This window comes from Pseudophryne corroboree, unplaced genomic scaffold (assembly GCF_028390025.1).
Source record: "Pseudophryne corroboree isolate aPseCor3 unplaced genomic scaffold, aPseCor3.hap2 scaffold_436, whole genome shotgun sequence".
In the NCBI taxonomy this organism is placed as follows: Eukaryota; Metazoa; Chordata; class Amphibia; order Anura; family Myobatrachidae; genus Pseudophryne; species Pseudophryne corroboree.
In genome coordinates, this window is record NW_026970063.1 from 106,453 (window position 1) to 132,365 (window position 25,913).

Sequence of the window (25,913 nt, forward strand, 5' to 3'; positions counted from 1 at the left end):
TCCTCACTAGGTAAGCTCATTAGTTCTTTTGGTTTCCAATATCATCTCTATGCTGATGACACTCAAATCTATCTTTCCTCTCCAGACCTCTCCCCTACTCTCCTCACTCGTATCTCCAACTGTCTCTCTGCTATCTCTTCCTGGATGTCCCAGCGCTTTCTTAAACTTAACATGTCTAAGACCGAGCTGATCATCTTCCCTCCCTCCCGCATAACCTCACCTCCTACAATCTCATTATCTATTGATGGCACTACTATCTCCTCTACCCCCCAAATGCGCTGTCTTGGAGTAATCCTTGACTCCTCCCTCTCCTTCAAACCACACATTCAGCACCTCTCACAAACCTGCCGTTTTCATCTAAAAAATATTTCCAGGATCAGACCCTTTCTGACCCAGGATGCTACTAAGACTCTTATCCACTCACTGGTCATCTCCAGACTGGACTACTGTAATCTCCTCCTGACTGGCATTCCTGACAAATACCTCTCTCCACTCCAATCTATCCTCAATGCTGCTGCCCGGCTCATTTTCCTCACCAAATGCACTACGTCCACCTCTCCTCTCTTACTAGTCCTTCACTGGCTCCCCTTCCCTTTCAGAATCCATTTCAAGCTTCTCACACTTGCTTACAAAACCCTCACCTACTCCTCTCCCATCTACATCTCTGATCTTATCTCGCTTTACACTCCCACCCGTCCTCTTCGCTCTGCTAATGCACGCCGACTCTCCTGCCTACGGATTACTTCCTCCCACTCCTACCTCCAAGATTTTTCACGTGCTGCACCACTTCTCTGGAATTCCCTACCTCTCCCCCTCAGACTCTCCACCTCTCTACAAAATTTCAAATGGGCTCTCAAGACCCACTTCTTCACCAAACCCAGCCAAATCTCATCCTAAACCTCTGTTCCACACTCTCTATGTACCCCATCTGTCTCACCCCTGTCTGTCTACCCCTCCCCTTTAGAATGTAAGCTCTCATGAGCAGGGCCCTCTTCCCTCATGTGCTTACTTTTTTCTTACTTTAATAATCTTCAGCTGCACCAAATCCAGCAGTCTTCTGCCACCTGATACTTATTCCAGTGTCATCTGCTGATGTAGCTATGTTTATTTACCCTGTACTTGTCCTATATTGTCATCAACTGTAAGTTGCTGTTTTCCTGTTTGATTATTTGTTTATGTACTCTGTAATTGGGTGCTGCGGAACCCTTGTGGCGCCATATAAATAAAGGATAATAATAATAAATAATATAATATATAGCAGTACGGTACAATAGGCCACTGCTCTACCTACCTCTGTGTCGTCAAGTATACTATCCATCCATACCTGTGGATTTTAGAAAAAAAACATATCTCGGCAGAGCAATCTATAAATCCATCATTTTTCAGACAGCAACAGTGGGTATTGTAATAGTCACCCAATCCATCACTTTTATAGGGTTACATGCATCCACATGCTACAGCCTGTCTCAATAATGCTGCATTCAGACTGCAAATGCCGGATCCTACCCGGTAAGACAAACGTGTACTTACCGGGTGGGATCCGGCATTTGCACTCCGCTGCTGGCTTTCCGACCCGGCAATATACCGGGTCGGTTGCCATAACAACGGAGCGCGCAGCAGCAGCAGGGGCGGGGGTGGAGGCAGCGTCGGGAGATGAGCTCATCTCCAGCGCCGCCTCTCCCTATCTTGTGAATGGGAACCGTGTCGCATCGACACGGCTCCCATTCACACCGCACCTGACCCGGTAATCAACCCGGGTAAAACCCTTCTTTTTTACCGGGTTGATTTACCGGGTCAGGCGACCCGCTAAATCGGCCAGTGTGCTTTCACATCGCACACTGACCCAGTTCGACACGGCAATATGCCGTGTCGGTACCGGGTTATTTGTGCGATGTGAAAGGGGTATAATTTTACTGTCACGGTGTGTGTGTTTGTGTTTTTATTTGGGTATTTTTTGTTGTTGTAGAACTACAGGTACCAGCGAGCCCGTTATTTCCCCGCCTGCTGGTACTTGAGGTTCTCAAAGTACCAGCAAGTGGGGGAGGCTTGCTGGGCCTTGTAGTTCCACAACAAAAAAACAATATTCTTTTTTTACACATATGGCTATCAGCCCGGCACCCACCACCCAGGGGCTGCCTCGGGCTTCACCCCTGGCCCTTGGGTGCCTCGAAGGGAGGAACCTCTTGATTTAAGGGGTCCCCACTCCTCCAGGGAACCCCGGCCAGGGATGACTAGTTAGAGGGGAAATGCCAGGGCCGCAGGGACCTACATAAAAGTGTCCCCCGGCTGTGGCATTATCTCTCTGGCTAGTGGAGCCCGGTGCTGGTTTTAAAAATATGGGGGACCCCTACATCTTTTGTCCCACGTATTTTTGGAACCAAGACCCGTCTAAGAGCCCGGTGCTGGTTGTCTAAATACGGGGAACCTCTGTCCAATTTTTCCTCCAGTATTTAAATAACCAGGACCGGCTCAAAGAGGCTGGTTATACTAAGGAGGGGGGACCTCACACATTTTTTTCAACCCATTCAGACCCTTCTCCTTTAAGTTAATGCAGAGAGAGGTAGATTTTGGGAGAAGGAATGTCCTAGCATAACTGTTAATTGCAGTGTAATACTGTAATTCAACTGTGCAGCATTTGTGGCTAAATGTCAAAGAAGCCAGTATTTACCCTGCATGCAAAACAATAAATGTATTTGCACATACCTCCCAACTAACCCAATTTTTGCAGGACAGTCACTTTTTTGGGGAATGTCCAGCTAACCCAAACAACCCCCCCCCCCCAGTGTCCCATAGTCATGGGGAAGGGGGGGGGTGGAAGGCTCCCTGTAGCTTGTTGCTCTGCAAATATGCACATTGTGGGTAATTCAGACCTGATCGCTAGGGTGCGTTTTTGCATCCCTGTGATCAGGTGGTTGCCGCCTACAGCGGAAGGGAAAATTTGCTGTGCAGGTGTGTGATCACATGTGCACAAGAGCTGCACAGCTCAGCACTTACTCAGCCATTGAGGTGACGTCACAAATCCTCCCACAAAACGCCGGGTCCCTCCAGTGTTTTTCCGGACACTCCCTAGAAACATTCAGTTGCCACCCACACAAACACCCTCTTCTTGTCAATCTTCTTGTGATCTCCGGACCGTCGCACCTACGCATTGTGGCGCATACGCATGTGCAGTGCAGACCTGATTGCCCGCTGGGTGAAAATAAATTGAAGCGATCTGGTCTGAATAAGCCCCAATGTCTATTCACGGGAGACAGAGGGGCTGGGGCATGGTCAGCAGCTCACAGAGCACCTATAATGACAAAAATGAGAGACATGGCTCATGATCGCGATATACCTGCGAAGGTACGCCCTCTACTGATTGACAGGCAGAGGCATTCGCATTTTCTGCGGGGCACCCGGAGAAAATGTAGGCACATGCACAGGATGGACCCTGCGTATATGTCCCCATCCTCTTCATAGTTTTTGCGGTTGGAACGAGCAGTGTGAAAACATCAATCGATGGGGGTAATTCCAAGTTGATCGCAGCAGGAATTTTGTTAGCAGTTGGGCAAAACCATGTGCACTGCATTTACGAACAGATGATTTTTTATATAAATTTTAAAATGTTAGTAAATGTGTGTGTTTTTTTCAACCTGGAAGCCCAACATCGATTAAGATCGATCTTAAATAGACCCCTGGGTTTTAAGGATAACCATATTGAGTCCAATGGTTAATTTACATTGACCGAAGTTCTAATTAAGTAGTGATGTACACCGGAAATTTTTCGGGTTTTGGTTTTGGGTTCGGTTCCGCGGCCGTGTTTTGGGTATGGACGCGTTTTGGCAAAACCTCACCGAAATTTTTTTGTCGGATTCGGGTGTGTTTTGGATTCGGGTGTTTTTTTCAAAAAACCCTAAAAAACAGCTTAAATCATAGAATTTGGGGGTCATTTTGATCCCATAGTATTATTAACCTCAATAACCATAATTTCCACTCATTTTCAGTCTTTTTTGAACACCTAACACCTCACAATATTATTTTAATTGGTATTTGGTACCGGGGACACAGTACCTCAATCAAGTCTATAGTTGGCTCTGAAATCAGCATTAAACTGGATCCACACTTAGATTATCTGTCCAATTTTTTTTTCTAGTTGAAACAAAATTATGCTAATATGTGGCAGCAAATGACAATTGACCATTTGCTCCCAAACACTGGAAAACATCCAAAAATGGTCATTTAGATAAATTGGTTAAATCCATTTCATTTAGCTAATTTATCCAAACTACCTTTATTGTATCTTTGTGGGTGAATGATGTGTGGGTCAGTGTTGAGGGTGGTGGAGGAGATGGGTAATAGGCACAGCAGGGTGTGGACAGTCAAATAGTGTGCTTAGAGGTGCAGATAAATAGGGATATCTAATAATTCACCCACTATTCTATAGAATTATTAGATATCCCTATTTATCTGCATTACTCACCTAACACTCAGCATTTATCTACATGCTGATGCTATTCATAGCACTTAGCTTGCAAGTATTTTACCCATAAGGAGACACATTAGATGTTCCCTCTCTTTTCATTAAAGACGTCCCCAGCAACCATACTGTACTATACTATAACAGGAATAATTACTGTGGGGGATTATACCATTTGATCTGGAATAAAGGGAAAATATTGTGGAAAGAGTTCTGTAAGTGTATTATATGTAGAACTATTGCCAGGTTCTGACATTTGTCAAGTGAATTACTAATATACATTCAACTAATATTACATAGTGTCCAGTAATTCAGTATCAGACTAATTGATATAGTCAATTTGGATCAACAATAAAGACACAACACAGGTAGCGAACCTTGATATTAATAAATGTATTTCCATTTATTATATATGGTAATTACATTATACAAACTTATTGTACTTTATTTCGTGTTTAGACAATTTTAACGAATTTATTAAAAGTTAATTTTTAAATCATCATTTGTGCGCCAGCAAAAGAGACATTCTTTTCTCTTCTCCTTTCCTGCATAACATTACTTGTCTCTGGTAGCACCCCCGAACGTCCTACAATTAATATTTAATATAACTGATGGACATTTATTGGGGCCTCTTCTTACAAATATTTAGAATTTAATAGCTGGTGCAGAACACATCCCCTTCCCCCCATTCCCTGTATATCTGGATTCACCAAGGAAATGCTGATGCTGACTCCAAGAAGAAAGGGAGTCTCTTCCCTATGAAGGTGAAGCCTTGTTTGGCGACGGCCTAGTTAATTTGATCTCGGCAGCTCCCGCAGGTAAGTCAACCTTCTTGCACTATGTTCCCTCTCAACGGATAAAGACGCATCATTATCTGATGCAGTCATTTCGGCCCAATAGATATGCAAGAAGTTAAGATTCCCCTTTCTTTGCAGGTAGAGGAAGGAGAAGAGGGAAGAGGTCTGTAGCCTCTTCAAGATTGCAGGAGCAGAGATTGTCCTCTGCTTCTGCCAAATCCACTGCATGACGCTAGGGCTTTCTTGCAGGAGCCCGCACCAGTGGGGGCACGTCTAAAACTCTTCAGTCAGTTCTGGATTCATTCGGACCTGGACTCGTGGGTTTTACAAATAGTGTCCCAAGGGTACAAACTGGGGTTTCAAGACGTTCCCCCTCACCGATTGTTCAAATCAGCCTTAGTCAGCAGGGAGAAGGTTTTTATTCAAGCCTCTTCGTGGTCCCGAAGCCGGACGGCTCAGTCAGACCAATCTGAAATCCCTCAATTTCTACCTAAAGAAATTCAATTTCAAGATGGAATCTCTCACGGTAGTGATCTCCAGTCCGGAGGAAGGAGATTTCATGGTTTTGGTAAACTTAAAGGATGCCTACTTACATGTTCCCATTTAGCCACTGCATCAAGCTACCTGAGGTTTGCAATTCAGGATTGTCATTACTAATTTCAGATGTTGCCATTTGGTCTGTCCACGGCTCCGAGGATTTTCACCAGGGTGATGGCGGAAATGATGGTTCTCCTTCGCAAGCAAGGAGTCACAATTATCCCGTACTTGGATGTTCTCCTGATAAAGGCGAGATCCAGGGACCAGTTGGTGCAAAACATTGCACTCTCCCTGACAGTTCTTCAACAACATGGTTGGCTCCTAAACTTGCCAAAATCGCAGTTGGTCCCAATGACGCGGTTGTTGTTTTTGGGAGTGATACTGGACACAGAAGAGGTTTTCCTCCAGTGGAAAGGCTATGGAGATCCAGAGTCTGGTCAAACAAATTCTGAAACCAGCAAGAGTGTTAATCCATCAATGCATTCTGTTGCTGGGGAAGATGGTTTTGGCCTACGAGGCCATTCAGTTTGGCAGGTTCCATGCCAGAGTGTTCCAGTGGGACCTGTTGGACAAGTGGTCCGGATCCCACCTACACATGCACCGGAGGATAATCCTGTCTTCCAAGACCAGAATATCACTCCATTGGTGGCTGCACAGTTCTCACCTCCTAGAGGGGCGATGGTTCGGGATCCAGGACTGGATCCTAGGGACCACGGATGCAACCCTTTCGAGGTGGGGAGCAGTCACACAGGGGGAAAACGTCCAAGGAAGATGGTCAAGTCAGGAAAGTTGTCTCCACATAAATGTTCTGGAGTTAAGGGCCATTTAATAACAGCAGACACAGTACACACTGGGACGGGTGCCCAGCATCCTCTACGGACTAAGAGAAAAGGATTTACCGGTAGGTATTAAAATTCTAGTTTCTCTAATGTCCTAGAGTATGCTCGGGACTCCGTAAGGACCATGGGGATAGACGGGCTCCGCAGGAGACATGGGCACTTTAAGAAAGACTTTAGTTCTGGGTGTGCACTGGCTCCTCCCTCCATACCTCAGTTTGATACTGTGCCCAGTTGAGACTGGGTGCTTTTCAGGAGCTCTCCTGAGCTTTCTGACAGAAAGTATTTTGTTAGGTTTTTAATTTTCAGGGAGCACTGCTGGCAACAGACTCCCTGCATCGAGGGACTGAGGGGAGAGAAGCAGCCCTACTCTCTGAGTTGCAAGGTCCTGCTTCTTAGGCTACTGGACACCATTAGATCCAGAGGGATTGGTACGCAGGATCTCACCCTCGCCGTCCGTCCCAGAGCCGCGCCGCCGTCCCCCTCGCAGATTCAGAAGATAGAAGCCGGGTGAGTATGAGAAGAAAAGAAGACTTCAGAGGCGGCAGAAGAGTTCATGATCTTCACTGAGGTAACGCACAGCACTGCAGCTGTGCACCATTGCTCCCATACACCTCACATACTCCGGTCACTGTAAGGGTGCAGGGCGCAGGGGGGGCGTCCTGGGCAGCAATATAAACCTCTTTTTGGCAAAAATATAACATATATACAGCTGGGCACTGTATATGTATGAGCCCCTGCCAATTTGACAGTTTAAGCGGGACAGAAGCCCGCCGCCGAGGGGGCGGGGCTTCTCCCTCAGCACTCACCAGCGCCATTTTTTCTCCACAGCACCGCTGAGAGGAAGCTGCCCGGACTTTCCCCTGCTTATACCACGGTAGACAAGAGGGTTGAAAAGAGAGGGGGGGCACATAATTCGGCGCAAATGACATACAGCAGCGCTACTGGACAAACATTAAGTTACTGTGTTATTCCTGGGTTATATAGCGCTGGGGTGTGTGCTGGCTAGAGATGAGCGCCTGAAATTTTTCGGGTTTTGTGTTTTGGTTTTGGGTTCGGTTCCGCGGCCGTGTTTTGGGTTCGAACGCGTTTTGGCAAAACCTCACCGAATTATTTTTGTCGGATTCGGGTGTGTTTTGGATTCGGGTGTTTTTTTCCAAAAACACTAAAAAACAGCTTAAATCATAGAATTTGGGGGTCATTTTGATCCCAAAGTATTATTAACCTCAAAAACCATAATTTACACTCATTTTCAGTCTATTCTGAATACCTCACACCTCACAATATTATTTTTAGTCCTAAAATTTGCACCGAGGTCGCTGTGTGAGTAAGATAAGCGACCCTAGTGGCCGACACAAACACCGGGCCCATCTAGGAGTGGCACTGCAGTGTCACGCAGGATGTCCCTTCCAAAAAACCCTCCCCAAACAGCACATGACGCAAAGAAAAAAAGAGGCGCAATGAGGTAGCTGTGTGAGTAAGATTAGCGACCCTAGTGGCCGACACAAACACCGGGCCCATCTAGGAGTGGCACTGCAGTGTCACGCAGGATGGCCCTTCCAAAAAACCCTCCCCAAACAGCACATGACGCAAAGAAAAAAAGAGGCGCAATGAGGTAGCTGACTGTGTGAGTAAGATTAGCGACCCTAGTGGCCGACACAAACACCGGGCACATCTAGGAGTGGCACTGCAGTGTCACGCAGGATGTCCCTTCCAAAAAACCCTCCCCAAACAGCACATGACGCAAAGAAAAAAAGAGGCGCAATGAGGTAGCTGTGTGAGTAAGATTAGCGACCCTAGTGGCCGACACAAACACCGGGCCCATCTAGGAGTGGCACTGCAGTGTCACGCAGGATGTCCCTTCCAAAAAACCCTCCCCAATCAGCACATGATGCAAAGAAAAAGAAAAGAAAAAAGAGGTGCAAGATGGAATTATCCTTGGGCCCTCCCACCCACCCTTATGTTGTATAAACAAAACAGGACATGCACACTTTAACCAACCCATCATTTCAGTGACAGGGTCTGCCACACGACTGTGACTGATATGACGGGTTGGTTTGGACCCCCCCCAAAAAAGAAGCAATTAATCTCTCCTTGCACAAACTGGCTCTACAGAGGCAAGATGTCCACCTCATCTTCACCCTCCGATATATCACCGTGTACATCCCCCTCCTCACAGATTATCAATTCGTCCCCACTGGAATCCACCATCTCAGCTCCCTGTGTACTTTGTGGAGGCAATTGCTGCTGGTCAATGTCTCCGCGGAGGAATTGATTATAATTCATTTTAATGAACATCATCTTCTCCACATTTTCTGGATGTAACCTCGTACGCCGATTGCTGACAAGGTGAGCGGCGGCACTAAACACTCTTTCGGAGTACACACTTGTGGGAGGGCAACTTAGGTAGAATAAAGCCAGTTTGTGCAAGGGCCTCCAAATTGCCTCTTTTTCCTGCCAGTATAAGTACGGACTGTGTGACGTGCCTACTTGGATGCGGTCACTCATATAATCCTCCACCATTCTATCAATGTTGAGAGAATCATATGCAGTGACAGTAGACGACATGTCCGTAATCGTTGTCAGGTCCTTCAGTCCGGACCAGATGTCAGCATCAGCAGTCGCTCCAGACTGCCCTGCATCACCGCCAGCGGGTGGGCTCGGAATTCTGAGCCTTTTCCTCGCACCCCCAGTTGCGGGAGAATGTGAAGGAGGAGATGTTGACAGGTCGCGTTCCGCTTGACTTGACAATTTTGTCACCAGCAGGTCTTTCAACCCCAGCAGACCTGTGTCTGCCGGAAAGAGAGATCCAAGGTAGGCTTTAAATCTAGGATCGAGCACGGTGGCCAAAATGTAGTGCTCTGATTTCAACAGATTGACCACCCGTGAATCCTTGTTAAGCGAATTAAGGGCTGCATCCACAAGTCCCACATGCCTAGCGGAATCGCTCCGTGTTAGCTCCTTCTTCAATGCCTCCAGCTTCTTCTGCAAAAGCCTGATGAGGGGAATGACCTGACTCAGGCTGGCAGTGTCTGAACTGACTTCACGTGTGGCAAGTTCAAAGGGCATCAGAACCTTGCACAACGTTGAAATCATTCTCCACTGCACTTGAGACAGGTGCATTCCATCTCCTATATCGTGCTCAATTGTATAGGCTTGAATGGCCTTTTGCTGCTCCTCCAACCTCTGAAGCATATAGAGGGTTGAATTCCACCTCGTTACCACTTCTTGCTTCAGATGATGGCAGGGCAGGTTCAGTAGTTTTTGGTGGTGCTCCAGTCTTCTGTACGTGGTGCCTGTACGCCGAAAGTGTCCCGCAATTTTTCTGGCCACCGACAGCATCTCTTGCACGCCCCTGTCGTTTTTTTAAAAAATTCTGCACCACCAAATTCAAGGTATGTGCAAAACATGGGACGTGCTGGAATTTGCCCATATTTAATGCACACACAATATTGCTGGCGTTGTCCGATGCCACAAATCCACAGGAGAGTCCAATTGGGGTAAGCCATTCCGCGATGATCTTCCTCAGTTGCCGTAAGAGGTTTTCAGCTGTGTGCGTATTCTGGAAAGCGGTGATACAAAGCGTAGCCTGCCTAGGAAAGAGTTGGCGTTTGCGAGATGCTGCTACTGGTGCCGCCGCTGCTGTTCTTGCGGCGGGAGTCCATACATCTACCCAGTGGGCTGTCACAGTCATATAGTCCTGACCCTGCCCTGCTCCACTTGTCCACATGTCCGTGGTTAAGTGGACATTGGGTACAACTGCATTTTTTAGGACACTGGTGAGTCTTTTTCTGACGTCCGTGTACATTCTCGGTATCGCCTGCCTAGAGAAGTGGAACCTAGATGGTATTTGGTAACGGGGGCACACTGCCTCAATAAATTGTCTAGTTCCCTGTGAACTAACGGCGGATACCGGACGCACGTCTAACACCAACATAGTTGTTAAGGACTCAGTTATCCGCTTTGCAGTAGGATGACTGCTGTGATATTTCATCTTCCTCGCAAAGGACTGTTGAACAGTCAATTGCTAACTGGAAGTAGTACAAGTGGGCTTACGACTTCCCCTCTGGGATGACCATCGACTCCCAGCGGCAACAACAGCAGCGCCAGCAGCAGTAGGCGTTACACGCAAGGATGCATCGGAGGAATCCCAGGCAGGAGAGGACTCGTCAGACTTGCCAGTGACATGGCCTGCAGGACTATTGGCATTCCTGGGGAAGGAGGAAATTGACACTGAGGGAGTTGGTGGGGTGGTTTGCGTGAGCTTGGTTACAAGAGGAAGGGATTTACTGGTCAGTGGACTGCTTCCGCTGTCACCCAAAGTTTTTGAACTTGTCACTGACTTATTATGAATGCGCTGCAGGTGACGTATAAGGGAGGATGTTCCGAGGTGGTTAACGTCCTTACCCCTACTTATTACAGCTTGACAAAGGGAACACACGGCTTGACACCTGTTGTCCGCATTTCTGGTGAAATACCTCCACACCGAAGAGCTGATTTTTTTGGTATTTTCACCTGGCATGTCAACGGCCATATTCCTCCCACGGACAACAGGTGTCTCCCCGGGTGCCTGACTTAAACAAACCACCTCACCATCAGAATCCTTCTGGTCAATTTCCTCCCCAGCGCCAGCAACACCCATATCCTCCTCATCCTGGTGTACTTCAACACTGACATCTTCAATCTGACTATCAGGAACTGGACTGCGGGTGCTCCTTCCAGCACTTGCAGGGGGCATGCAAATAGTGGAAGGCGCATGCTCTTCACGTCCAGTGTTGGGAAGGTCAGGCATCGCAAACGACACAATTGGACTCTCCTTGTGGATTTGGGATTTCAAAGAACGCACAGTTCTTTGCGGTGCTTTTGCCAGCTTGAGTCTTTTCAGTTTTCTAGCGAGAGGCTGAGTGCTTCCATCCTCATGTGAAGCTGAACCACTAGCCATGAACATAGGCCAGGGCCTCAGCCGTTCCTTGCCACTCCGTGTGGTAAATGGCATATTGGCAAGTTTACGCTTCTCCTCCGACAATTTTATTTTAGGTTTTGGAGTCCTTTTTTTTCTGATATTTGGTGTTTTGGATTTGACATGATCTGTACTATGACATTGGGCATCGGCCTTGGCAGACGACGTTGCTGGCATTTCATCGTCTCGGCCATGACTAGTGGCAGCAGCTTCAGCACGAGGTGGAAGTGGATCTTGATCTTTCCCTAATTTTGGAACCTCAACTTTTTTGTTCTCCATATTTTATAGGCAGAACTAAAAGGCACCTCAGGTAAACAATGGAGATGGATGGATTGGATACTAGTATACAATTATGGACGGACTGCCACGGTTAGGTGGTATAAAAAAACCACGGTTAGGTGGTATATATTGTAATACAATTATGGATGGACGGACTGCCTGCCGAGTGCCGACACAGAGGTAGCCACAGCCGTGAACTACCGCACTGTACACTGGTTGATAAAGAGATAGTAGTATACTCGTAACAACTAGTATGACACTATGACGGTATAAAGAATGAAAAAAAAACCACGGTTAGGTGGTATATATTATAATAATACAATTATGGATGGACGGACTGCCTGCCGAGTTCCGACACAGAGGTAGCCACAGCCGTGAACTACCGCACTGTACACTGGTTGATAAAGAGATAGTAGTATACTCGTAACAACTAGTATGACTGACTATGACGGTATAAAGAATGAAAAAAAAAACACGGTTAGGTGGTATATATTGTAATACAATTATGGATGGACGGACTGCCTGCCGAGTTCCGACACAGAGGTAGCCACAGCCGTGAACTACCGCACTGTACACTGGTTGATAAAGAGATAGTAGTATACTCGTAACAACTAGTATGACTGACTATGACGGTATAAAGAATGAAAAAAAAACCACGGTTAGGTGGTATATATTGTAATACAATTATGGATGGACGGACTGCCTGCCGAGTTCCGACACAGAGGTAGCCACAGCCGTGAACTACCGCACTGTACACTGGTTGATAAAGAGATAGTAGTATACTCGTAACAACTAGTATGACTGACTATGACGGTATAAAGAATGAAAAAAAAACCACGGTTAGGTGGTATATATTGTAATACAATTATGGATGGACGGACTGCCTGCCGAGTTCCGACACAGAGGTAGCCACAGCCGTGAACTACCGCACTGTACACTGGTTGATAAAGAGATAGTAGTATACTCGTAACAACTAGTATGACTGACTATGACGGTATAAAGAATGAAAAAAAAACCACGGTTAGGTGGTATATATTATAATACAATTATGGATGGACGGACTGCCTGCCGACTGCCGACACAGAGGTAGCCACAGCCGTGAACTACCGCACTGTACACTGGTTGATAAAGAGATAGTAGTATACTCGTAACAACTAGTATGACACTATGACGGTATAAAGAATGAGAAAAAAACCACGGTTAGGTGGTATATATTATAATACAATTATGGATGGACGGACTGCCTGCCGACTGCCGACACAGAGGTAGCCACAGCCATGAACTACCGCACTGTACACTGGTTGATAAAGAGATAGTAGTATACTCGTAACAACTAGTATGACACTATGACGGTATAAAGACTGAAAAAAAAACCACGGTTAGGTGGTATATATTATAATACAATTATGGATGGACGGACTGCCTGCCGAGTGCCGACACAGAGGTAGCCACAGCCGTGAACTACCGCACTGTACACTGGTTGATAAAGAGATAGTAGTATACTCGTAACAACTAGTATGACTGACTATGACGGTATAAAGAATGAAAAAAAAACCACGGTTAGGTGGTATATATTATAATACAATTATGGATGGACGGACTGCCTGCCGACTGCCGACACAGAGGTAGCCACAGCCGTGAACTACCGCACTGTACACTGGTTGATAAAGAGATAGTAGTATACTCGTAACAACTAGTATGACACTATGACGGTATAAAGAATGAAAAAAAAACCACGGTTAGGTGGTATATATTATAATACAATTATGGATGGACGGACTGCCTGCCGACTGCCGACACAGAGGTAGCCACAGCCGTGAACTACCGCACTGTACACTGGTTGATAAAGAGATAGTAGTATACTCGTAACAACTAGTATGACACTATGACGGTATAAAGAATGAAAAAAAAACCACGGTTAGGTGGTATATATTATAATAATACAATTATGGATGGACGGACTGCCTGCCGACTGCCGACACAGAGGTAGCCACAGCCGTGAACTACCGCACTGTACACTGGTTGATAAAGAGATAGTAGTATACTCGTAACAACTAGTATGACTATGACGACGGTATAAAGAAAGAAAAAAAAATACCACGGTTAGGTGGTATATAATTATACAATTATGGATGGACGGACTGCCTGCCGAGTGCCGACTGCCGACACAGAGGTAGCCACAGCCGTGAACTACCGCACTGTACTGTGTCTGCTGCTAATATAGACTGGTTGATAAAGAGATAGTATACAACAATATACTACTATACTGGTGGTCAGGCACTGGTCACCACTAGTCACACTGGCAGTGGCACTCCTGCAGCAAAAGTGTGCACTGTTTAATTTTAAATTAATATAATATTATGTACTCCTGGCTCCTGCTATAACAACCTGCAGTGCTCCCCAGTCTCCCCCACAATTATTATAAGCTTTTATACATTGATGTGCAGCACACTGGGCTGAGCTGAGTGCACACAGACTGAGTCACACTGTGTGACTGCTGTGTATCGTTTTTTTCAGGCAGAGAACGGATATAGCAGAGAACGGATATATTAAATAAAAGTTAACTTAACAACAACTGCACTGGTCACTGTGGTAAACTCTGTCTGCACAATCTCTCTCTCTCTCTCTCTCTTCTAATCTATTCTAATGGAGAGGACGCCAGCCACGTCCTCTCCCTATCAATCTCAATGCACGTGTGAAAATGGCGGCGACGCGCGGCTCCTTATATAGAATCCGAGTCTCGCGAGAATCCGACAGCATCATGATGACGTTCGGGCGCGCTCGGGTTAACCGAGCAAGGCGGGAAGATCCGAGTCGCTCGGACCCGTGAAAAAAAAAGTGAAGTTCGTGCGGGTTCAGATTCAAAGAAACCGAACCCGCTCATCTCTAGTGCTGGCATACTCTCTCTCTCTGTCTCTCCAATGGGCCTTGTGGGGAAACTGTCTTCAGAAAAAGCATTCCCTGTGTGTGTGGTGTGTCGGTACACGTGTGTCGACATGTCTGAGGAAGAAGGCTATATTAGAGAGGAGCGGGAGCAAATGAATGTGGTGTCTCTGCCGACACCTGATTGGATGGATATGTGGAATGTTTTAAATGCTAGTGTAAACTCATTGCACAAAAGATTAGACAAGGCTGAAGCTTTGGGACAGTCAGGGTCTCAACCCATGCCTGATCCTATGTCGCAGGGACTGTCAGGGTCTCATAAGTGCCCACTATCCCAGATTGTTGACACAGATACCGACACGGATTCTGACTCCAGTGTCGATTACGTTGATGCAAAGTTACAGCCAAAATTGGCAAAATCCATTCGATATAGGATTATGGCAATAAAAGATGTTTTGCACATCACAGAGGAACCCCCTGTCCCTGACAAGAGGGTACATATGTACAAGGGAAAGAAGCCTGAGGTAACCTTTCCCCCCTCACACGAGCTGAACGAGTTATGTGAAAAAGCTTGGGAATCTCCAGATAAAAGACTGCAGATTTCCAAAAGGATTCTTATGGCGTATCCTTTCCCATCAACGGATAGGTTACGATGGGAATCCTCCCCTAGGATGGACAAAGCATTAACACGCACAGTTACAGCTGGAAAATCAAATTTTTTACCTTATGTTCCCTCACAGCATAAGAAAGCTCCGCATTATCAAATGCAGTCCTTTCGGTCACAAAGAAACAAGAAAGTGCGAGGTGCGTCCTTTCTTGCCAGAGGTAGGGGCAGAGGAAAAAAGCTGCAAAACACAGCTAGCTCCCAGGAACAGAAGTCCTCCCCGGCCTCTACAAAATCTACTGCATGACGCTGGGGCTCCACTGGCGGAGTCCGGCCCATGTGATGTCATGCAGCCGCTCTGACCACGCCTCCTGTTTCTCCGTTGCCGACCCAATATTGAAACCCTGCCCCCGCACCGCTCCATCTCCGACTTGGAAATGGAGTGTTGTTGACCCCCCTCCCCCCCCCCTGCACCGATTGACAGGCAGAGGCGATCGCATTATCTGCGGGGTGACGCAGAAAATGCAGGCGGATGCGTATGCTCTTAGCAATTTTTGCAGTTGGATTGCTTATTGCGATTGCAATCCAACCTGAATCAGGCCCTATTACCTATCACAATGCACTGCGGGTAGTACAAAATGGGGTTAATACTAATACCTAACAAAATACTTTCTGTCAGAAAGCTCAGGAGAGCTCCTGAAAAGCACCCAGTTTCCACTGGGCACAGTATCAAACTGAGGTATGGAGGAGGGGCATAGAGGGAGGAGCCACTGCACACCCAGAACTAAAGTCTTTCTTAAAGTGCCCATGTCTCCTGCGGAGCCCGTCTATCCCCATGGTCCTTACGGAGTCCCCAGCATCCTCTAGGACGTTAGAGAAAATAGGATTTTAATACCTACCGGTAAATCCTTTTCTCTTAGTCCGTAGAGGATGCTGGGCACCCGTCCCAGTGCGTACTGTGTCTGCAGTTATTAAATGGCCCTTAACTCCAGAACATTTATGTGGAGACAACTTTCCCGACTTGACCATCTTCCTTGGATGTTTTCCCCCTGTGTGACTGCTCCCCAGCCTCGGAGGGTTGCATCCGTGGTCCCTAGGATCCAGTCCTGGATCCCGAACCATCGCCCCTCTAGGAGGTGAGAACTGTGCAGCCGCCAATGGAGTGATATTCTGGTCTTGGAAGACAGGATTATCCTCCGGTGCATGTGTAGGTGGGATCCGGACTACTTGACCAACAGGTCCCACTGGAACACTCTAGCATGGAACCTACCAAACTGAATGGCCTCGTAGGCCGCAACCATCTTCCCCAGCAACCGAATGCATTGATGGATTAACACTCTTGCTGGTTTCAGAATTTGTTTGACCAGACTCTGGATCTCCATAGCCTTTCCACTGGAAGAAAACCTCTTCTGTGTCCAGTATCACTCCCAAAAACAACAACCGCGTCATTGGGACCAACTGCGATTTTGGCAAGTTTAGGAGCCAACCATGTTGTTGAAGAACTGTCAGGGAGAGTGCAATGTTTTGCAACAACTGGTCCCTGGATCTCGCCTTTATCAAGATATCATCCAAGTACGGGATAATTGTGACTCCTTGCTTGCGAAGGAGAACCATCATTTCCGCCATCACCCTGGTGAAAATCCTCGGAGCTGTGGACAGACCAAACGGCAACGTCTGAAATTAGTAATGACAATCCTGAATTGCAAACCTCAGGTAGCTTGATGCAGTGGCTAAACGGAACATGTAAGTAGGCATCCTTATGTCTACCAAAACCATGAAATCTCCTTCCTCCGGACTGGAGATCCCTACCCTGAGAGATTCCATCTTGAAATTGAATTTCTTTAGGTAGAAATTGAGGGATTTAAGATTTCAGATTGGTCTAACTGAGCCTTCCGGCTTCGGGACCACGAAGAGGCTTGAATAAAAGCCTTCTCCCTGCTGACTAATGCCGATTTGAACAATCGGTGAGGGGGAACGTCTTGAAACCCCAGTTTGTACCCTTGGGACACTATTTGTAAAACCCACGAGTCCAGGTCCAAATTAATCCAGAACTGACTGAAGTGTTTTAGACGTGCCCCCACTGGTGTGGGCTCCTCCAAGAGAGCCCCAGCGTCATGCAGTGGATTTGGCAGAAGCAGAGGACGATCTCTGCTCCTGCGATCTTGAAGAGGCTACAGACCTCTTCCCTCTTCTCCTTCCTCTACCTGCAAAGAAAGGGGAATCTTAACTTCTTGCATATCTATTGGGCCAAAATGACTGCGTTAGATAATGATGCGTCTTCATCCGTTGAGAGGGAACATAGGGCAAGAAGGTTGACTTACCTGCGGGAGCTGCCGAGATCAAATTAACTAGGCCGTCGCCAAACAAGGCTTCACCTTCATAGGGAAGAGACTCCCTTTCTTCTTGGAGTCAGCATCAGCATTCCCTTGGTGAATACACAATGCCCTCCTATCCGAGACTGCCATGAAATTGGCCCGTGAACTCAAGAGTCCTATATCCCTTGCAGTCGTAAGTATGCTGCAGTGTCCTTGATATGATCTAACGTAAGGAGCATCCCATGTCTCCAGGATGTCTATATCGGATGACAAGGTATTCGACCAATTCTTGAATACTACTACTCACCCATGCGCATGTAATGGCAGGTCTAAGTAATGTACCCGTGGTAGTTCGCATTGTGCGTTGGAAGGCACAAAGTAAGCAGACAGGAGAAGTCAGGATAGTGCGCAAGGGCATAGAAGGGAGCGGCTCAAGAAAAGAGAAGTGGAAACAGACAGCAAACTAGGCTGGAGAGAGACCTGAGACAAAGAGATCTGAATTATACGAGAGCCGACCAGGGGAAACACAAATTATGCAGTCAAGTTTCCCACATTTGGGGAAATCGCAGGAGCAGCACACCCAGAGTGCAATGGGTGAGCCTTGCCCTGGGAGAAGCACCTTCATGATCATAGTATCTCACCTGGCAGGTAAGTAGGAGTTGGGCTAGAGCTGGGGAGGGTCGCTGCTCAGGCACCCCCCTGTCAAGTGAAGGAGATCCAACTGAGGCAGCACAAGGAAACTCTCGAAAGAAGAACAAGGCTAGAGGAAGATCTGAGACAAAGAAATCTGACTTTTACCAGAGCTGACCAGAGGAAAGCACAAACACAGTCCCCCACTACCACAAATAATGCAGTCAAGTTACCCACATTTGGGGAAATCACAGGGGTCAGCATACCCAGAATGCAATGAATGAACCTCACCCTGGGAGAACAATCTTCATGACCATGGTATCTCCTATGCAAAATAAGTATGATTTGGGATAGGGCTGGGGAGGGCCGCTGCTCAGGCACATCTCTGTCAAGTAAAGGAGATTCAACTGAGGCAGCACAAGGGAACTCTCATCTGGGGACAACAACTGCAGGGAGAACACATATTTTCAGATGAACATGGGAGGGCAGAAGGCTGACTAATACTGAAGCACCACCAAACAACAAACCAAATGCAACAACTAGTACAAGCATTCCTGGGGGAAGGTCTGCAGAAGACGGATTTGCATACGGTGATGTCATCCAAGCAGTGGGCCAAAGTTGGCTGGAACCCTCAACTGCATATGAAAAGAGAAAAGGGGTATGCAGGGCATGGCGGCCTTCTGCGGCGCTTGGATGACCCCTAGTTTGCATTAAACACCCCCACCCTCCTTCAGTGTGGGGCTCATGTTGGCCATGCCCCAGCCCCTGAAGCATTCAAGCTGATTTCTTGCAGCAGCTGGGCATTGTAACAGCTCCAGAGCTGCTCTGTAAGGCAAGTAAAAGGGTGTGGGCCCTGCAGCACTACCTGTAGTTTGCATTGTGCATTGTAAGGCACTAAGTAAGCAGATAGGAGGAGAAGTCAGGATAGTGCACAAGGGTATAGAAGGGAGGGGCTCAAGAAAAAAGAAGTGGAAACAGACAGCAAACTAGGCTGGAGAGAGACCTGAGACAAAGAGATCTGAATTATATGAGAGCTGACCAGGGGAAACACAAATTATGCAGTCAAGTTTCCCACATTTGGGGAAATCACAGGGGCAGCACACCCAGAGGGTGATCCTTGCCCTGGGAGAAGCAACTTCATGATCATAGTATCTCACCTGACAGGTAAGTAGGAGTTGAGCTAGAGCTGGGGAGGGTCGCTGCTCGGGCACCCCCCTGTCAAGTGAAGGAGATCCAACTGAGGCAGCACAAGGGAACTCTCGAAAGAAGAACAAGGCTAGAGGAAAATCTGAGACAAAGAAATCTGACTTTTACCAGAGCTGACCAGAGGAAAGCACAAACACAGTCCCCCACTACCACAAATAATGCAGTCGAGTTTGCCACATTTGGGGAAATCACAGGGGTCAGCATACCCAGAATGCAATGAATGAACCTCACCCTGGGAGAACAATCTTCATGACCATGGTATCGGCTATGCAAAATAAGTATGATTTGGGATAGGGCTGGGGAGGGCCGCTGCTCAGGCACATCTCTGTCAAGTAAAGGAGATTCAACTGAGGCAGCACAAGGGAACTCTCATCTGGGGACAACAACTGCAGGGAGAACACATATTTTCAGATGAACATGGGAGGGCAGAAGGCTGCCTAATACTGAAGCACCCCCAAACAACAAACCAAATGCAACAACTAGTGCTAGCATTCCTGGGGGAAGGCTGCAGCAGATGGATTTGCATATGGTGATGTCATCCAAGCAGTGGGTCAAAGTTGGCTTCAACCCTCGTCTGCATATGAAAAGAGAAAAGGGGCGTGCAGGGCATGGCAGCCTTTTGCAGCACTTGGATGACCCCTAGTTCGCATTAAACATCTCCACCCTCCTTCGGTGTGGGTCTCATGTTGGCTATGCACCATCCCCTAAAGTATTCAAGCTGATTTCTTGCAGCAGCTGGGCACTGTAACAGCTCCAGAGCTGCTCTGTAAGGCAAATAAAAGGGTGTTAGACCTGCAGCACTACCTGTAGTTTGCATTGTGCGTTGGAAGGCACAAAGTAAGCAGACTGGAGAAGTCAGGATAGTGCGCAAGGGCATAGAAGGGAGGGGCTCAAGAAAAGAGAAGTGTAAACAGACAGCAAACTAGGCTGGAGAGAGACCTGAGACAAAGAGATCTGAATTATACGAGAGCCGACCAGAGGAAACACAAATTATGCAGTCAAGTGTCCCACATTTCGGGAAATCACAGGAGCAGCACACCCAGAGTGCAATGGGTGAGCCTTGCCCTGGGAGAAGCACCTTCCTGATCATAGTATCTCACCTGGCAGGTAAGTAGGAGTTGGGCTAGAGCTGGGGAGGGTCGCTGCTCGGGCACCCCCATGTCAAGTGAAGGAGATCCAACTGAGGCAGCACAAGGGAACTCTCGAAAGAAGAACAAGGCTAGAGGAAGATCTGAGACAAAGAAATCTGACTTTTACCAGAGCTGACCAGAGGAAAGCACAAACACAGTCCCCCACTACCACAAATAATGCAGTCGAGTTTCCCACATTTGGGGAAATCACAGGGGTCAGCATACCCAGAATGCAATGAATGAACCTCACCCTGGGAGAACAATCTTCATGACCATGGTATCTCCTATGCAAAATAAGTATGATTTGGGATAGGGCTGGGGAGGGCCGCTGCTCAGGCACATCTCTGTCAAGTAAAGGAGATTCAACTGAGGCAGCACAAGTGAACTCTCATCTGGGGACAACAACTGCAGGGAGAACACATATTTTCAGATGAACATGGGAGGGCAGAAGGCTACCTAATACTGAAGCACCCCCAAACAACAAACCAAATGCAACAACTAGTGCAAGCATTCCTGGGGGAAGGCCTGCAGCAGATGGATTTGCATATGGTGATGTCATCCAAGCAGTGGGTCAAAGTTGGCTTCAACCCTCATCTGCATATGAAAAGAGAAAAGGGGCGTGCAGGGCATGGCAGCCTTTTTCGGCGCTTGGATGACCCCTAGTTTGCATTAAACACCTCCACCCTCCTTCGGTGTGGGGCTCATGTTGGCTATGCCCCAGCCCCTGAAGCATTCAAGCTGATTTCTTGCAGCAGCTGGGCACTGTAACAGCTCCAGAGCTGCTCTGTAAGGCAAGTAAAAGGGTGTGGGCCCTGCAGCACTACCTGTAGTTTGCATTGTGAATTGTAAGGCACAAAGTAGCAGACGGGAGGAGAAGTCAGGATAGTGCACAAGGGTATAGAAGGGAGGGGCTCAAGAAAAAAGAAGTGGAAACAGACAGCAAACTAAGCTGGAGAGAGACCTGAGACAAAGAGATCTGAATTATATGAGAGCCGACCAGGGGAAACACAAATTATGCAGTCAAGTTTCCCACATTTGGGGCAATCACTGGGGTAGCACACCCAGAGTGCAATGGGTGATCCTTGCCCTGGGAGAAGCAACTTCATGATCATAGTATCTCACCTGGCATGTAAGTAGGAGTTGGGCTACAGCTGGGGAGGGTCGCTGCTCGGGCACCCCCCTGTCAAGTGAAGGAGATCCAACTGAGGCAGCACAAGGAATCTCTCGAAAGAAGAACAAGGCTAGAGGAAGATCTGAGACAAATAAATCTGACTTTTACCAGAGCTGACCAGAGGAAAGAACAAACACAGTCCCCCACTACCACAAATAATGCAGTCGAGTTTCCCAGATTTGGGGAAATCATACGGGTCAGCATACCCAGAATGCAATGAATGAACCTCACCCTGGGAGAACAATCTTCATGATCATGGTATCTCCTATGCAAAATAAGTATGATTTGGGATAGGGCAGGGAGGGCCGCTGCTCAGGCACATCTCTGTCAAGTAAAGGAGATTCAACTGAGGCAGCACAAGGGAACTCTCATCTGGGGACAACAACTCCAGGGAGAACACACATTTTCAGATGAACATGGGAGGGCAGAAGGCTGCCTAATACTGAAGCACCCCCAAACAACAAACCAAATGCAACAACTAGTGCAAGCATTCCTGGGGGAAGGCCTGCAGCAGATGGATTTGAATATGGTGATGTCATCCAAGCAGTGAGTCAAAGTTGGCTTCAACCCTCGTCTGCATATGAAAAGAGAAAAGGGGCGTGCAGGGCATGGCGGCCTTTTGCGGCGCTTGGATGACCCCTAGTTCGCATTAAACGCCTCCACCCTCCTTCGGTGTGGGGCTCATGTTGGCTATGCCCCAGCCCCTGAAGCATTCAAGCTGATTTCTTGCTGCAGCTGAGCACTGTAACAGCTCCAGAGCTGCTCTGTAAGGCAAGTAAAAGGGTGTGGGCCCTGCAGCACTACCTGTAGTTCGCATTGTGCGTTGGAAGGCACAAATTAAGCAGACGGGAGAAGTCAGGATAGTGCGCAAGGGCGTAGAAGGGAGCGGCTCAAGAAAAGAGAAGTGGAAACAGACAGCAAACTAGGCTGGAGAGAGACCTGAGACAAAAAGATCTGAATTATACGAGAGCCGACCAGGGGAAACACAAATTATGCAGTCAAGTTTCCCACATTTGGGGAAATCACAGGAACAGCACACCCAGAGTGCAATGGGTGAGCCTTGCCCTGGGAGAAGCACCTTCCTGATCATAGTATCTCACCTGGCAGGTAAGTAGGAGTTGGGCTAGAGCTGGGGAGGGTTTCTGCTCGGGCACCCCCCTGTCAAGTGAAGGAGATCCAACTGAGGCAGCACAAGGGAACTCTCGAAAGAAGAACAAGGCTAGAGGAAGGTCTGAGACAAAGAAATCTGACTTTTACCAGAGCTGACCAGAGGAAAGCACAAACACAGTCCCCCACTACCATAAATAATGCAGTCAAGTTTCCCACATTTGGGGAAATCACAGGGGTCAGCATACCCAGAATGCAATGAATGAACCTCACCCTGGGAGAACAATCTTCATGACCATGGTATCTCCTATGCAAAATAAGTATGATTTGGGATAGGGCTGGGGAGGGCCGCTGCTCAGGCACATCTCTGTCAAGTAAAGGAGATTCAACTGAGGCAGCACAAAGGAACTCTCATCTGGGGACAACAACTGCAGGGAGAACACATATTTTCAGATGAACATGGGAGGGCAGAAGGCTACCTAATACTGAAGCACCCCCAAACAACAAACCAAATGCAACAACTAGTGCAAGCATTCCTGGGGGAAGGTCTGCAGAAGACGGATTTGCATACGGTGATGTCATCCAAGCAGTGGGCCAAAGTTGGCTGGAACCCTCATCTGCATATGAAAAGAGAAAAGGAGTATGCAGGGCATGGCGGCCTTTTGCGGCGCTTGGATGACCCCTAGTTCGCATTAAACACCCCCACCCTCCTTCGGTGTGGGGCTCATGTTGGCCATGCCCCAGCCCCTGAAGCATTCAAGCTGATTTCTTGCAGCAGCTGGGCACTGTAACAGCTCCAGAGCTGCTCTGTAAGGCAAGTAAAAGGGTGTGGGCCCTGCAGCACTACCTGTAGTTTGCATTGTGAATTGTAAGGCACAAAGTAAACAGACGGGAGGAGAAGTCAGGATAGTGCACAAGGGTATAGAAGGGAGGGGCTCAAGAAAAAAGAAGTGGAAACAGACAGCAAACTAGGCTGGAGAGAGACCTGAGACAAAGAGATCTGAATTATATGAGAGCCGACCAGGGGAAACACAAATTATGCAGTCAAGTTTCCCACATTTGGGGAAATCACTGGGGCAGCACACCCAGAGTGCAATGGGTGATCCTTGCCTTGGGAGAAGCAACTTCATGATCATAGTATCTCACCTGGCAGGTAAGTAGGAGTTGGGCTACAGCTGGGGAGGGTCGCTGCTCGGGCACCCCCCTGTCAAGTGAAGGAGATCCAACTGAGGCAGCACAAGGAATCTCTCGAAAGAAGAACAAGGCTAGAGGAAGATCTGGGACAAATAAATCTGACTTTTACCAGAGCTGACCAGAGGAAAGAACAAACACAGTCCCCCACTACCACAAATAATGCAGTCGAGTTTCCCACATTTGGGGAAATCGTACGGGTCAGCATACCCAGAATGCAATGAATGAACCTCACCCTGGGAGAACAATCTTCATGACCATGGTATCTCCTATGCAAAATAAGTATGATTTGGGATAGGGCTGGGGAGGGCCGCTGCTCAGGCACATCTCTGTCAAGTAAAGGAGATTCAACTGAGGCAGCAGAAGGGAACTCTCATCTGGGGACAACAACTGCAGGGAGAACACATATTTTCAGATGAACATGGGAGGGCAGAAGGCTACCTAATACTGAAGCACCCCCAAACAACAAACCAAATGCAACAACTAGTGCAAGCATTCCTGGGGCAAGGCCTGCAGCAGATGGATTTGCATATGGTGATGTCATCCAAGCAGTGGGTCAAAGTTGGCTTCAACCCTCGTCTGCATATGAAAAGAGAAAAGGGGCGTGCAGGGCATGGCAGCCTTTTTCGGCGCTTGGATGACCCCTAGTTCGCATTAAACACCTCCACCCTCCTTTGGTGTGGGGCTCATGTTGGCTATGCCCCAGCCCCGAAGCATTCAAGCTGAGTTCTTGCAGCAGCTGGGCACTGTAACAGCTCCAGAGCTGCTCTGTAAGGCAAATAAAAGGGTGTGGGACCTGCAGCACTACCTGTAGTTCGCATTGTGCATTGGAAGGCACAAAGTAAGCAGACGGGAGAAGTCAGGATAGTGCGCAAGGGCATAGAAGGGAGCGGCTCAAGAAAAGAGAAGTGGAAACAGACAGCAAAGTAGGCTGGAGAGAGACCTGAGACAAAGAGATCTGAATTATACGAGAGCCGACCAGGGAAAACACAAATTATGCAGTCAAGTTTCCCACATTTGGGGAAATCACAGGAGCAGCACACCCAGAGTGCAATGGGTGAGCCTTGCCCTGGGAGAAGCACCTTCCTGATCATAGTATCTCACCTGGCAGGTAAGTAGGAGTTGGGCTAGAGCTGGGGAGGGTCGCTGCTCGGGCACCCCCCTGTCAAGTGAAGGAGATCCAACTGAGGCAGCACAAGGGAACTCTCGAAAGAAGAACAAGGCTAGAGGAAGATCTGAGACAAAAAAATCTGACTTTTACCAGAGCTGACCAGAGGAAAGAACAAACACAGTCCCCCACTACCACAAATAATGCAGTCGAGTTTCCCACATTTGGGGAAATCACAGGGGTCAGCATACCCAGAATGCAATGAATGAACCTCACCCTGGGAGAACAATTTTCATGACCATGGTATCTACTATGCAAAATAAGTATGATTTGGGATAGGGCTGTGGAGTGCCGCTGCTCAGGCACATCTCTGTCAAGTAAAGGAGATTCAACTGAGGCAGCACAAGGGAACTCTCATCTGGGGACAACAACTGCAGGGAGAACACATATTTTCAGATGAACATGGGAGGGCAGAAGGCTACCTAATACTGAAGCACCCCCAAACAACAAACCAAATGCAACAACTAGTGCAAGCATTCCTGGGGGAAGGCCTGCAGCAGATGGATTTGCATATGGTGATGTCATCCAAGCAGTGGGTCAAAGTTGGCTTCAACCCTCGTCTGCATATGAAAAGAGAAAAGGGGCGTGCAGGGCGTGCAGGGCATGGCAGCCTTTTTCGGCGCTTGGATGACCCCTAGTTCGC

General features: G+C 47.7%; 11 non-coding genes and 3 pseudogenes across 11 annotated transcripts; all 14 read right to left on the reverse strand.

The window, feature by feature from the left end:
* Window positions 1-18,160: 18,160 nt before the first annotated feature.
* Window positions 18,161-18,323, reverse strand: LOC135026334 (U1 spliceosomal RNA). Its single transcript, XR_010222972.1, has one exon. It is a non-coding gene; the product is annotated as a U1 spliceosomal RNA (small nuclear RNA).
* A 152-nt stretch (window positions 18,324-18,475) lies between these two features.
* Window positions 18,476-18,639, reverse strand: LOC135026420 (U1 spliceosomal RNA). The gene has a single exon (XR_010223054.1). It is a non-coding gene; the product is annotated as a U1 spliceosomal RNA (small nuclear RNA).
* Window positions 18,640-19,334: 695 nt separating this feature from the next.
* On the reverse strand, window positions 19,335-19,469 carry LOC135026393 (U1 spliceosomal RNA; annotated as a pseudogene).
* A 152-nt stretch (window positions 19,470-19,621) lies between these two features.
* LOC135026313 (U1 spliceosomal RNA) lies at window positions 19,622-19,785 on the reverse strand. Its single transcript, XR_010222951.1, has one exon. It is a non-coding gene; the product is annotated as a U1 spliceosomal RNA (small nuclear RNA).
* A 670-nt stretch (window positions 19,786-20,455) lies between these two features.
* Window positions 20,456-20,618, reverse strand: LOC135026353 (U1 spliceosomal RNA). Its single transcript, XR_010222988.1, has one exon. It is a non-coding gene; the product is annotated as a U1 spliceosomal RNA (small nuclear RNA).
* A 152-nt stretch (window positions 20,619-20,770) lies between these two features.
* Window positions 20,771-20,934, reverse strand: LOC135026394 (U1 spliceosomal RNA). The gene has a single exon (XR_010223029.1). It is a non-coding gene; the product is annotated as a U1 spliceosomal RNA (small nuclear RNA).
* Window positions 20,935-21,628: 694 nt separating this feature from the next.
* On the reverse strand, window positions 21,629-21,770 carry LOC135026392 (U1 spliceosomal RNA; annotated as a pseudogene).
* Window positions 21,771-21,922: 152 nt separating this feature from the next.
* On the reverse strand, window positions 21,923-22,086 carry LOC135026306 (U1 spliceosomal RNA). The gene has a single exon (XR_010222944.1). It is a non-coding gene; the product is annotated as a U1 spliceosomal RNA (small nuclear RNA).
* Window positions 22,087-22,756: 670 nt separating this feature from the next.
* Window positions 22,757-22,919, reverse strand: LOC135026341 (U1 spliceosomal RNA). Its single transcript, XR_010222978.1, has one exon. It is a non-coding gene; the product is annotated as a U1 spliceosomal RNA (small nuclear RNA).
* Window positions 22,920-23,071: 152 nt separating this feature from the next.
* Window positions 23,072-23,235, reverse strand: LOC135026406 (U1 spliceosomal RNA). Its single transcript, XR_010223040.1, has one exon. It is a non-coding gene; the product is annotated as a U1 spliceosomal RNA (small nuclear RNA).
* A 695-nt stretch (window positions 23,236-23,930) lies between these two features.
* On the reverse strand, window positions 23,931-24,072 carry LOC135026391 (U1 spliceosomal RNA; annotated as a pseudogene).
* Window positions 24,073-24,224: 152 nt separating this feature from the next.
* LOC135026424 (U1 spliceosomal RNA) lies at window positions 24,225-24,388 on the reverse strand. Its single transcript, XR_010223058.1, has one exon. It is a non-coding gene; the product is annotated as a U1 spliceosomal RNA (small nuclear RNA).
* A 670-nt stretch (window positions 24,389-25,058) lies between these two features.
* LOC135026340 (U1 spliceosomal RNA) lies at window positions 25,059-25,221 on the reverse strand. Its single transcript, XR_010222977.1, has one exon. It is a non-coding gene; the product is annotated as a U1 spliceosomal RNA (small nuclear RNA).
* Window positions 25,222-25,373: 152 nt separating this feature from the next.
* Window positions 25,374-25,537, reverse strand: LOC135026301 (U1 spliceosomal RNA). Its single transcript, XR_010222939.1, has one exon. It is a non-coding gene; the product is annotated as a U1 spliceosomal RNA (small nuclear RNA).
* Window positions 25,538-25,913: the final 376 nt, after the last annotated feature.